At 48.3% G+C, this 8,627-nt stretch overlaps 1 non-coding gene across 1 annotated transcript; it reads left to right on the plus strand.

The window, feature by feature from the left end:
• Positions 1–559: 559 nt before the first annotated feature.
• On the plus strand, positions 560–693 carry LOC115031416 (small nucleolar RNA SNORA17). The gene has a single exon (XR_003837054.1). It is a non-coding gene; the product is annotated as a small nucleolar RNA SNORA17 (small nucleolar RNA).
• Positions 694–8,627: the final 7,934 nt, after the last annotated feature.

An 8,627-nucleotide genomic window follows, 5' to 3' on the forward strand; every position in this document is an offset into this window, starting at 1 on the left:
CTAACAGTGGCTGCAGGATTGCTCTGTCTAAACAGCAGGAATAAGTTCCCTTTGTCATCGAGTCTCCATGGTAATTGGACACGTGATCATCTTTTTGGAGTTCTTGGCAAACCTGTGGCTGTTGGGTTTGGCTTTTACATTCCAGACCGTGAAGGAAACCGGAGGGAAGGAATTACTCTTCCCAAGAGCCTCGGGCTGTTTCCTGAAACAATTTGGGAGGTGCATCCCACCCTAGTGGTTTGGGGAGCCCCAACCCTGACTCTTCAGAACACATGCTGAAGAAAATCGGAGTTGAGGTGGCTTTCAGCCAGTGATGATTTTATGGAAAGATTCAGGTATGCAGGAAGTTAGGCTAATGGTTTGTGTTTTGTAAACAGTGATGCAGATGACATCGTCTTGAGATGTGAATAGGAATATGAGGGTAGGAACAGACAGGAACCTGGACCCACCACAGGGCTGCTACCTGGGTATTCACTGTCTGGCTCTGTTGCATTTTGTAAATTTGAAGTTTCCCACAAGACCAAAAAAAAAAGTTGTTTTAAAATAAAAAAGGCCCTGCGCTACCCAGAGAGACATTTTAGGTGTAACTATAGTGTCACGTGTGTGTCAGTAGGTGGCAGAAAGGAGAGAGAGGCTGTGTTTATGCTTGGGATTCTGAGCTATGGACATCTGAATCATGAGAAGCCAAACATTCCCTGAAAAAAGCGAGCCGAGATGACCCCTGACCACTGCCACAATGCACAAAAGGGTCGTAGCACTTGGGAGACCACTCCTGAGATGACTGCAGACACTCAGAGACCCTGGGTGCCACTCAGAGGAACAAGTAAGTGATGGAGAAATGGAAGAGAAGGAGAAGCGGAAGGATGTGGAACGATGAAGAGAGGCAGAGCTGGAGACTCAGGGGTAGTGAGGAACAGCCTGATGTGAGTAACCACTGGTGCCACCTGGGACCACGGTGGGGTCCTGGCCTGTGCTGCCACAGGAGGCTATGTCTGGGTTCATGGCCCTGCAGCAGCAGACAAATGTCCCTGTTCTGGGGTTCTGCTGTCTAAGGGTCTTAGGTAGGGTTTTACTGCTGTGAAGAGACACCATGACCAGCATAGCCCTGGCTGTCCTGGAACTCACTCTGTAGCCCAGGCTTGCCTCGAACTCAGAAATCCACCTGCCTCTGCCTCCCAAGTGCTGGGATTAAAGGCGTGCGCCACCACTGCCCAGCCAGCACAACTCTTTTTTTTTGTTTTGTTTTGTTTTGTTTTGTTTTGTTTTGTTTTGTTTTTTGAGACAGGGTTTCTCTGTGTAGCCCTGGCTGTCCTGGAACTCTCTCTCTAGACCAGGCTGGCCTCAAACTCAGAAATCCACCTGCCTCTGCCTCCCAAGTGCTGGGATTAAAGCGTGTGCCACCACCGCCCAGCCAGCACAACTCGTTTTGTTTTGTTTTGTTTTGTTTTGTTTTGTTTTGTTTTGTTTTGTTTTGTTTTTTGAGACAGGGTTTTTCTGTGTAGCCCTTGCTGTCCCGGAACTCACTCTGTAGACCAGGCTGGCCTCGAACTCAGAAATCCGCCTGCCTCTGCCTCTGCCTCCCAAGTGCTCGGATTAAAGGTGTGTGCCACCACACCCAGCTTTTCCAGCACAACTCTTAAAAGGACAATATTTAATTGGGGCTGGCTTACACGTTCAGAGGTTCAGTCCATTATCATCAAGGTGGGAACACGGCAGCATCCAGGCAGGCATGGTGCAGGAGGAACTGAGAGTTCTACATCTTCATCTGAAGGCTGCTAACAGAATACTGACTTCTAGGCAGCTAGGGTAAGGGTCTTAAAACCCACACCCACGGTGACATACCTACTCCAACAGGGTCACACCTAATAGTGCCACTCCCTGGGACAAGCATATACAAACCATCTCACTAAGGGATGTGTAGAACTGGCCCCACATCTTCCCTGGGCATCATGAGAAAGCTAGCCCCAGGGACACGAGAGCAAGAGAGCTGGCCAGCTTCACCAGCTGCAGTACTCAGGAGAGCAGGCCCCACACAGTGTGGGAGTTGTGGGTGAGTCAGCCCCAAGGATACAAGCAAGATATAGCTGGCCCTGCCACTCATCTCCTGTGTGGTGGTGTGGACAAGGAAGAGGTCCCCTCTTCTCCCCTCCCCACCACCTGCCACAGTCAGGAGACCTGGCCTTGGGATCAGGAGAGTAGGAGAATTGCCCCTGCCACCCCTGAGGGTGTGAGTGCAGGAGAGCCTGCCCTACCTCCTGTTGCTGGGTGACATGGATGAAGGAGAGACACCCTCTTCCCTTTCCCTGTCCCTTGCCATCTAATGCAGGCAGGAGAGCTGGCCTTGGGGTCATAAGCATGGAGAACTGTCCCTTCACTATACTTGGGAAAGTAGGTCCAGCACCTTGCCAGAGCAGCAGGGTAGAGGTGGCCCTGGTTGAGGGGTTTGCTGGTGAGCCAGTCCCCTGAGACATGACAGCCAGACAGCCAGTGGGCTGACCAGCTCAAATACCTCTCAGGGCCAAATCCAGAGCTTTGAATTGCCCTGTCCCAACATCTACTCCATCCATCAACTGCTGGAGTGCACGAAGGAGCCACTTCTACAGATCCAAAGCTGTAGGATCTCCATGACAACAGGATATCCAAGAGGAGTCCCAGTAAGGATCCAGGATTGATAAAGTAGCTGAAGCCAGAGGCCTCAGAACAGACCAAGAAACATTTGCAAGCAAAGAAATGTGGACAAAAGGGTATATTGTGGGACACACTGTGACACAGTACAACTTCTGTAAGAGGTTGTTTTTTTCCTCTGTTGTGGGTGAGGCTGCAAGGGTGGAGGGCAGAAACGAGGAGACAGGGGGATGAGTAGGATCGGGGTGCATGAAGTGAAATTCCCAAAATGCAATAAAACATTTTTTTTAAAGCATAGTGATTCTTTCAACGAATGTGTCTTTAAGGTAAATGGAGTTCAAAGATAATCATATGTCCAACAGCTCTGACCTGTAGTCAGAGATGATAAAGGTCTAGGTTTGGGGTTGAGAGGAGGACACTCCTGCAGCTCAGCTCCTCAGCTTCAAACAAGAGCCCCTATGTCTTTTGAGAGTAGAATGCTACGATCTTAACCCCATCCCATCCCAGAACTCCCTGGTTTGTCAAGTCGGGTTGCCTGTACTATCTAGAGGAACAGGGTATAACACATTCCAGGGACAGGGGAAGTTAACGCTTTTAATGTTCTGAACTTCAATGGAGAAGAATTTGTGGTATAAAACTTGGCACTGTGGTGCACACCCGTGACCCCAGCACTTGGGCTGTGGTGGCAGGAGGCTCAGAAGTTCTGGTTTATCCTTGACTACGTGTGGACTTCAAGGCAAGCCTGGGCTACTTGTGACTCCATATGATAGAGTCTTTCTCTTTGATGTGAGTAATTTCAAGTCCAGCAAATTCTTCGGGCCTCAGGCAGGCTGTAACCAATTCTACTCCTCCGCCCAGGTACCTGGAATTTGAACTCAGCCTAGAGAAATGGCCTGGGAACACCTAAAGAAAAGAAATTTTGTTTCTGCCATCTCAGGTACCCAGGACTTGCTTTAGTTATCATAAACAATGGAGGTGTTTGCTCTTGAAGGGACAGGGTGGTATGGCTTCGGTGGCTTTCAAAGGGTTCAGAGTACTAGACAAAGCTCGGAATCCCTAACTCTGTCATTCAGTTCCATGTGATCTTGGTGAGTACCTTGGTTTCTTATCAGGGTTGAGTGCTGGCCGTTCATGCCTAACGGATGGAACAGGGGTGAGATAAAGCCAGCTGTACAAAATGCTCAGTGCAGCACCAGGATAGGGGACTGTAGTGTGCCATGTCCTTCCAAAGGTCTCAGTTTACCTGTGGGGTAAGCAGGAAATGGTTTACTGGTTCTCATAATCATAATCTGTGAGTAGGAACACATGTGGGGAAGGTAATAGGTGCACATATTTGCCCGTGTCAGATAGTCATAGGAGGCCCTCAGGTGTTCTCAGATAACCTTTTGCCTTTGGTTTGAAATGGAGTCTCTCACTGATCACTAAGCTAACCGGGAAGCTCCAGGGACCAGCCTGTCTCTGCCTTCCACCTCACTATTGCTGGGATAGCAAGTAGGATAACCACCTACTACATGTGGGTTCTGAGAATGGAACGCAAGTCCTGTGCTTTCAAGGCAAGCACTCTGCTGACTGAATCATTATATCACTTCCCAGCATTCTTCTGGGCATCACTGGCCCTTTTCCAGCTCTTGCTTCACTATAACCTTTGTGAGCGTGAAGGTCCTGACTTATACATCTTTGATGGTCCTCTCCATGTGCCTCCTGGGCATGTGTAAAGCCCACTGACTTCTATCTCCATAACACCTTCAGTCAGCTCCCTGACCCTCCATTGCAACCATCCAGGTCTAACTCTCCTTAATTCCTTACAAAATTCCCACCAAAACACCTATAGCTATCCCCCTTTTCTATCAGTCCACATCCCATAATCCACTTCTCACATGACAGCTAGAGGGTCACGTCTGTGGTGGTTTATGTGTCATGTGTGTGGGGCCATAAGGATGCCCCCATAGACTCGTGTGTTTGAATGCTTAGCCCTCAGGGAGTGGCACCATTAGCAGATGTGGTCTTGTTTGAGTAGGTGTGGCCTTGGAGGAGTAGGTGTGGCCTTGGAGTGGGTGTGGCCTTGGAGTGGGTGTGGCCTTGTTGGAGGGAGTGTGTCAGTGGGAGGAGTAAGCTTTAATGTCTCCTATGCTTAAGCCCTACACTGTGTCTGTGGGACATTGCTGCCTGCAGATCAAGATGTAGAACTCTCAGCTCCTTCTCCAGCACCATGCCTGCCTGGATGCTGCCATGCTTCCCATCCTGATGATAATGGACTGAACCTCTGAAATCATAAGCCAGCCCCAATTAAATGTTTTCCTTTGTAAGAGTCACCTTGGTCTTGGTGTCTCTTCACAGTAATAAAACCCAAACTAAGGTAATGGCATATCCCTGTTCCTAAACAGTGTGGGGATGAAACTCACCACATCCCCCATGTCACAGGCCCTACCAGATCCAGTCCTGGCTGACCTCCCAGCTTCATGCTTATACCAGTCTGTCTGGCTCCAGGGAACTCTGGCCACAGTAGTTGATTTAAAGATCGGTAGATGAAAAGCAAGCCATATCGAAGCTTCAACACCCTTACACACACACACACACACACACACACACACACCCCTTTCCACACACATACAGACACCTATACACACCCACACACCCCTACACACACACACCTCCATGGTTTTGTAGACAGGCTGGACCCAGCTAGTAGGGTCATTTCTCTTCCTCTCTATATGATGGTTAATGTTGGTTAGCAACTTGATTGGTTTGGGGATGCCTTCCTGGTCCCAGGGCTTTAGTAAGGCATACCTTTGGGTGTATCTGTAAGGGTATTTTCAGAGAGGATTAACTGATGATGGAAAGCCTACCCTGAATGATGCTAGCATCATCCCATGAGCCAGTGATCCACACTGATTAAAATGGCATAACAAGAGAGAGCCAGGTGAGTATTTCCTTCTTAGCTTCCTGACCCAGTGATCTGTAACAAGTAGCCTCCCAGGCCTGCTGCCACGGAGCTGCCTGCCATCGGGGAATTTGTCCCCACCTTTCCTAAGTTGCTGTTGGTTGTGTATTTGTTCACAGCAGTGAGACAAGCAACTCAATAATATGCACCGGATATTGTGGTTCTAGTAGTGGTTCCCTTGGCTGTGTGGTTCTGTTAGTCTGAGATATCAGTTATAGTTTGAATGTCCACTGGGCATCGCTTGCTCTTTGGTCTCATCAGGAGCAGCCTGAACCCTCTGCGTGTGGGCTCAGGGCTCTGGTGAGTGGTTCTCGGAAGTGTCAGATCTCTTGCAGGACACTGCCGCTTCAGCTGAGTTCAGTGGGTCAGGGCAAGCCAAAAGTCATACCCTACTTCAAGGAATGATCATTCTCTCTCTGTCTCTCTGTCTCTCTGTCTCTCTCTCTCTCTCTGTCTCTCTCTCTCTCTCTCTCTCTCTCTCTCTCTCTGTCTCTCTCTCTCTTACTGTGTGTGTATGTGTTCATGTGTAATAGATGCATAAGTGTGTAAGTACATGTGCATGTGTGCGTGAGTGCATGGTTATATGTGTGCATGTACTCGTGGAGGCTAGAGGCCCACCTCAGGTGTCTTTTTTAAGGAGCTGATCACTGGGACCTGGGCTCAAGTGTTAGGCTGTGCTAGCTGGCCAGCAAGCCCCAGGAATCCTCTTATTTCCCACCCCACCCTCCTCCACCCTCAGAGAGATGGGAATGTGCCACTAAGCCGGCTTTCTCGGTCCCGGGACCTAACTCAGGTCTTCATGCTTACACTTCAAGTACTCTACCCTGAGTCATCTTCCAGGCCAGATTTGGCCCATCTTGACCCACAGCTCAGACCCTTGTCTTTTTCTCCTGCGTACACAGAGGCTCACTTACTTTCACCGGGCCTCTGTACACGTTGCCCCTCCTTCCTGACTATGCTCCTTGCTGGCCTCAGTGTTTCTGTCACCTTGTCTTTCAGACCTCAGCTCACGTGCCATTTCCTCAGAGGTGATCCGCCAATGGAGAGGCAGATAGTTACTTTCATGTTACCCTTAAATATTTCCTTGGGGGACATGCACTGGGAATCAACCATCTCCTGTGTCCCCCAAGGTCTAGGATCTAAAGAAACAAGGTTACAAAACAGCTAGGTTCTTGGCCAGGCTTTCATTGCAATAGAAAGGAGTGTGGGGGTCGGGGTGGGATAAGCCCATACAGCTTAGTGCTGAGGCTCATGCTTTAGACCAATCTCTCACCAGACATCTCCACTTAAGAGGCAAACCATCACAGAAGCCTGCTTCTGCCCTTTATGCCCACTGTGATCCTAGGGAAGACAGGCTAATCCTCTGTACTTCGATTTCTAAAAGCAACGAGAATTAAGAGTGCCTAGTGGGGAAGCTGTGAAGACCAGAGGTAATGATTAGAACCTAACTAACTTATCAAAGAACGATGAGTCAGCGCCTGTTATAGTAAATTCATTACATTATTTTAATGCAGACTCTGACTTACTCTTTCGCCTCTTTTTTCCCTCCCTAGTTTTAAACCTAGGAGAGGGCTGCACTCGAATTTCCCTGCCATGCTTATAAAGGTAACACATCCTTAGTTTGTTCCAGGGGTGCTAGAGGGAAGACGAGCCAACGATCTAGCCCTCGATGTGTTTTTCACAGGAATATATTCCTGTTAACATGACTTCAGGCTCACATCGAGCCAGAAACTCTTCAATGAACAGCTTGTCCCTGGGTACAGTGGGAGTCTGAGGCAGGAGGATCACTAAGAGTTGGAAGCCGGCCTGGGTTACACAGTGACTTCTAGGCCAACTGAGACTACATAGTGAGACTTTATTTAAGTAGAAAAGGTGGGGAACGTCTATGGGGCTCATCCCTGTTGAGCCTGGAGAAGTTGTTTCCTCAGTTTACCTCCGAATTCCTCCTAGTTTATTTGTTCAGTGATGCTTAAGTAGCAAGTCTGGCAATCTTACCAAAACTTGGGTGGGGAACTTACTTTTCAGATATGGTTTGTGGTTTTGCTATTAACATTTTATAACATTGGGTTCTTAATCAAAACTTCAAAAGGGCTTAACTGATTTGAAACCAATCATGCCCTATGTAATATGCTGTCAGCTTGATTCAGATTGATCTAGGAGCTTAAACAGCTCAGACCAGAGAGCGCTGGGACACCTGAGAGATTTCACCAAAGCTCTTGACATGAGTGACTCAATTACACCACCACAAGTCACTGGGTGTCTTCTAACCCAATTCATCACAGGCTGAAAGGGTAGGACAATTCAAAGATGGGGAAAGCTGTCAGGAAATGTAGGCACATGTGACAATCCCTGGAATTCCTTCTTCAGCGCTCGCTCGGGTCTTGAGGACAGCCTGCTTTGAAATGCCCACACTTGCAAGTTGTGGTCCAGAGCACCGCATGACAAGGTCAGGTTGAAACAGTTGGAAGTAAATTAAGTGTTGCTAACAGAAGGGGCTGGAAAATATAAGGCTCTTTGGAGAAAATTTTATTATAACTGTGTTGATTTCTTTACTATTTGTCTGCTTGTTCATTATGTGTGTGGGGGGTGAGGATAACTGGCACGGTTTAATTCTCTCCTTTCCCCATGTAGGGCCTGGTTACTGAACGCAGATCATTAGAATTGGAACCAAGCATCTTTATCTACTGAGACATCTTGCCAACTCAGCTTTTCTTTCCTACTCATGTTCCTCTTCTTCCTCTTCCTCCTCTTCCTCCTCTTCCTCTATTCTCCTCCTTCCTCTCCTTCCTCCTCCTCCTCCTTAACTTCAGGAGTGACCAATACAAGTATTTTTCCCACGGAGTTCATTCTCTAAGCAGATGAACTCATGAGCGACATGCACAGTTTCATGGGACACGAGAGTTCCATTATCTACTGCTGCCAAATGACGGGTGAATTCGGTTTTAATTGGTCCTAATTGGTACCTGGTCCCCTGAGACACAGCGTTTATCACCTGCCTTACAAAAGTGTGACATTCCTTTTCTGCCTTTGAAAAATATCACTCCTGATATCAGACACACCA

Source organism: Mus caroli, unplaced genomic scaffold, assembly GCF_978045245.1.
Source record: "Mus caroli unplaced genomic scaffold, Mus_caroli_1 scaffold_7, whole genome shotgun sequence".
In the NCBI taxonomy this organism is placed as follows: domain Eukaryota; kingdom Metazoa; phylum Chordata; class Mammalia; order Rodentia; family Muridae; genus Mus; species Mus caroli.